Here is a 5,077-nt window from a genome sequence, read left to right on the forward strand (position 1 = left end):
TTACTGCTACATTATCAGCAGGGAAGCAGTGGAGGGTAAACCCCCCCACCCCCACCCCCCTTTTCACTTCGCATACCTTTTCAGCCTGATGTAAACCTTCATGATGTGGGGTAGACATCAGTATAGAACTGATATAGGCCTCAATTATATTAAAACAGGGTCTTCAAAAAGGAAGAAGTGATCCTATTCAGAAAATATAATTGATATATAATAATATAATATAATCTTTCTATTTACCACCACATACAGTAGATTATCACATAATCTTTTTGGGGAAATCTGACTTTCACAATTGTCATTGACTCAGCCATAAATCAAGCAGGCTGAGGGTTATTCCAAATGGTTCATCAGATGCTGGAAGCTTCATCTAATTTAAAATTCATTTTGGAACGAAACCCAATAATGGAAGTTAAGGCTAATGGGCGTTTATCACTTTCTCCTCAGTCTTCATTAGTCTGCAGCTCATACGTTACTTTCCTGGATTGAAATGTCCTGTCATGGTCTACACTCTGCACAAAAAGTCTAGAGCCGTGCCATATTATTATCAGAGAAAGACTTACTGGAGTACCAAATGACCGCTTTAACCAGCACACGGTCTTTGGCTACATGAATTTCTTTGCCTCACAAAAGCTCCCACACGGACTTATTCAAAAACAATTATTCACTTGGAAGTTCTTCATTAGAATGTGGACGATGTTGTGGCCACTGAAGCCTCCGGCAATAATCTTCTCAATTCCCAAAGTGCATTTGTTCTTATTAAAGCAGATACTGCATGAATGCTCAATTATTTTCCCCTAACTGCATCTAAGGTTCGCTGTGGAACTTCATGATGTGGTGATGTGTTCGGGGCGGCTGTAGCTCAGGAGGTAGAGCGGGTCGTCCGCTAATCGCTTTGGATAAAAGAGGTCGGTGGTTCGATTCCCGGCTCCTCCAGTCTGCATGTCAAAGTGTCCTTGGGCAAGACACTGAACCCCAAATTGCTCCCGTTGGTGTGCCAGCACCCTGCGTGGTAGCCTGCCGCCATCGGTGTGTGAATGGGTGAATGTACCTACTGACTGTAAAGCGCTTTGGATAAAAGCGCTATATACTGTAAATGCAGGCCATTTACCATTCCCTAGTTTGTATTTTCTCTAGTCATCCAGCAGGACGATCTGACAGGAGTGTTTCCTCCACTGAACAGATGGTGAAATTCTGTCTGACTTCAATCTAAATGTTAGAGGAATCTGATCATCCTGTTGGACTGCTCATTGTGATTCCACCCTTGGATCCAGACAGCATTACAGAGAAAGGCCATAAAAATGTAATGTACTGCCCCCTACCCTCAAGGGAGAAAACAACGCTCTGCAAAATACTCCCCATGCATAATATCGACACACTTCAAGTCTGCACCTTTGTCTATATATACACCTGCCTCTCCCTGCCTGCACCATGTAGGTTATACTTTCAACACAATTCTAACATACATACACTACACATACTGTAATACAAGACACTCAGATCCCCTTCACCCTGTCACACAACAGTACTAAGAACACATTTTCTGGGGGGCACGGTGGCGCAGTGGTAAGCGCCGTCGCCTCACAGCTAGAAGGTCCTGGGTTCGATTCCCACCTGGGACGCTGGGAGCGCTGAACCCTGGGGGTTTCCTTCATATAGGAACCCCTCACCAAAACATGCAATATCCTGGTTGCTGAAGTGGTGCCTCCTCTGGTCGTTCGGGGCACCTGTTCGGAGGGAGGGGAACTCGTTGGAACTCACGTGCTATGTCCTACCGGTGAAGCTTCCCGTCAGGTGAAAAGAAGCGGCTGGCTAACTGCCCATGTCTCGGAGGAAGCATGGAGCCAGTTTTGGCTCTCCCCAGATCGGCAGATCTGCAGCAACCAGGATAAATAAATTAAAATTAGCACAAATGGGGGATAAAAAATCAGGGGAACAATTTTTTTTTAAGAAAAAAAATAACACATTTTTTAAGGACCACTTATATCAATATCACCAAGCAAGCATTACCTCTTAAGCGCAAATTATGCTCGAGCAAAATCGACGGCGCTGACTGCGCCGAGGGGGTCGCCGCACCTGGGCGTCCTATCGGCGCAGCTCGGCGTAGGGGGCGTGCAGCTGCTCGAAAATGTGACTCCGCGGCGTCAATTCATTGTTGTGAGGAATGAGGAAATGCCATTTCCTCATCTAGCAAAGCCTTCTGCAGGCTCACCGGAATGAGTTTTGAAATGGAGGGACAATAAAATGTCCCCCCACCGACATGATTGCAAGTTCTTGGTAAACGACACGATAACGTTTTGGACGTGTTTTGGACGAGTTACGTTGGAGTATGCACAGTGTCGCTGTCGCCGCTCGTCGGCGGCAAGGCTCCAAGTCGTGGCTGCGCAGAACCATGCCGGGCGCTTTCACTCCTTCAAATCCAAACTCAAAATCTCCCTGATGAGTCACACATAGCCCACATACACCTCACACTATACACTTTTAACCGTCTACTTACAGTCATCCACCTCCAGTGGTGTGATCTCATCAGATGCCTGACTCTTAACCCCAGAAGAAATCAGACCTACCGTGAGTCAAGCAAGTCTTTAAACTGGCAGGTCTTGATGCCCAGGTCCAATTTCTTTGCCAAGGTTAAGAGGTACAGTATGTACTCTAGTACTGAGTGCCCTGTAGTTTGCTTGTGATTTACTCCTCCTCCTTCTTTGGCACTTTCCCTCAACCTGTTTCGCTTTGGTCTACTTCTATAGTTCCAAGAATATCTCTCAACAAAACAGACGCGGGGCGTGAACTTGTTGCATTCAGTTGTGGATGACTGGAGGAGGTGGAAAGAGCAAATGAAACACTGATAGTAAGAGCAAAAGAGCAACAGATTTTCCAGTTAAAGAGCCTCCCCTACTCAAAACACAGCATGTCGTATCAAGCATTGAACTCTAATGATAAACACTCGACTGGTTACATAAAGGTGAAATGGGAGAAAGAGCTTAGTGTGGAAATCTCAGATGAAGACTGGCTAGAAATGTGGGAGACGCACCAAACAACAACCACAGACCTGGAGGGAGTTCTCATGGAAAAATCTGATCCGATATTTTATAACACCGAGAATAAAAAGTAAACAGCTACATAAACGACAGAAATGTTGGAGAGATTGTGGGTCTTTTGATGTTGATCATGTCTTTTGGAATTGTCAGAAAATTAAAAAAAAATTGGGAAATGGTATCTGAGGAACTCCAGCAAATATTAGGATATGGAAACCTTGAGAGCTGTTTGGTCCTTTATCTATGTAACTTTTCAGAACGTACTGTCTCGGGGAGTGATGGATATCTGATTAAAATACTGTTGGTAGCAGCCAAGAAAGCTATCACTAGGAACTGGGGAAGAGAAACGCCACCAACAAAAGAACAACGGTTAACAATTGTAGAAGACATTTATTTAATGGAAAAACTGAGACACATCCTGAGGCTACAAGAGGAAAAAATGGAGAGTAAATGGGGAAAATGGACCATGTACAAGACACCAAAAGAGGACACTGTTACAGAGATGTTAACTGAATAACATAATGCCAAAAGGAGAGACTTACCCCACAGCTTTTTATTTTTTATTTTACATTATGTTTCCCCCCTTGTCTGTAATGTATTTATTTTGTTGTCAATAAAAATGTAAGTGACAAAAAACACAGCATGTCTTGTGGCTGCATTGCATTCTGGTCTGTTCATGATGTTAAAGTGTTTTAGGGTGGATCTTTCCTTTAAGACTTTGTAACAAAAAATACAATGAATTGGGATTAGAAATGCATTGTGTGTGTGGAATGTTTGACTACAGTATAATGGACTCATTATTTCCTCTTGGAGAGGAGTACTTTGTCTCCACACAAAGCAAAGCAGCAGCATCCAGTACGAGGTGATGAATGCATGCTCAGCATCATGATTAGCTCAGTAACAAACATTGATCTCTGATCTTCATTAGTATTCATTGTGGTTTTATTTTCAGGTCAGTTCAGGTCCACAGGATTTTTTTCTAGATTTAATTTCGTTTGCAAGTCTTGTTAAAGTGGGACATTCATCACACGATATTATCCCATTATCCATCCTGGATGTGGCTCATTTAGAGATGTATTACTCGAGTATTAGTCTTTTCAGATACTTTTAAGTTTTTGCTTCATGTCAGGATTCAAAAACATTTCTTCATGCCAGCCTTAATTAACCGTAACAACTGTTTACGATAGTGTTTTGACATCATCAGGGATCGTTGCGATAATGCCTTCTGTATGCAGGAAGGTTTTTCCACATATTTCTCCATGTCTGGCCCAGAAAAATCCATTTGAAAAGTATTCAAAGTCAAAATCCAGATAAAAACCCAATCACAGGGAATTGTCAGTGTAAATGTCAAAAGTGGCCAAACTGTATTCCAATTCAAACCACTGTTCACTGCTACATTATGCACAATGTGAGAAGGGACGTTTTCTGGGACATTTCTGTCCCTGTTGCTAATGAATTCATAGCAGCAAGTACGGGCTTCAGAACAGGCCCAGACAAATAATTGCAGACCTTCACTTGTTGTGGTAATTTTAGTAGATGTGCGCATCAAGTGAGTGAATACAGGCCAAATAGGTATCAAATTTCCTCTGGATGAAGAGTCTGTGAGAGTTTGCAAATCTCACAGCTACATGAAAGCAACAGCTAATTATGCAGGCACCCTCCTCTGTGCACATCATACAGTATATGATTCAAAATATGCGGCTGCCCTCCCATCAGAGTAAAGCTGGCAATGCATAATTGATAACATCTAAGATAATTTTAGAAATATTTTGATTTATTTTAAAGTGATGATGTCGGAGATCATCACTTTAAAATAAAATAATATCCACATTAATTCATTTCCCCCTCAAGCCAATTCTGTGATGAAAGATTTAGATGAAGAAGACTGTTTAGTGGCCAGCATCACTGATGTGGAGCGTGGACTGGACTGTCAAACAAGATATTTCCAGAGAACTACCAAATGAATATCCATCTACATTTAATTATGACTGTATTCTTAAACATCAACTACTGAACATCTGCCTTGGTTTGTACTATGTGAAAGG

Source organism: Poromitra crassiceps (assembly GCF_964638095.1).
Source record: "Poromitra crassiceps genome assembly, chromosome: 22".
NCBI lineage: Eukaryota > Metazoa > Chordata > Actinopteri > Beryciformes > Melamphaidae > Poromitra > Poromitra crassiceps.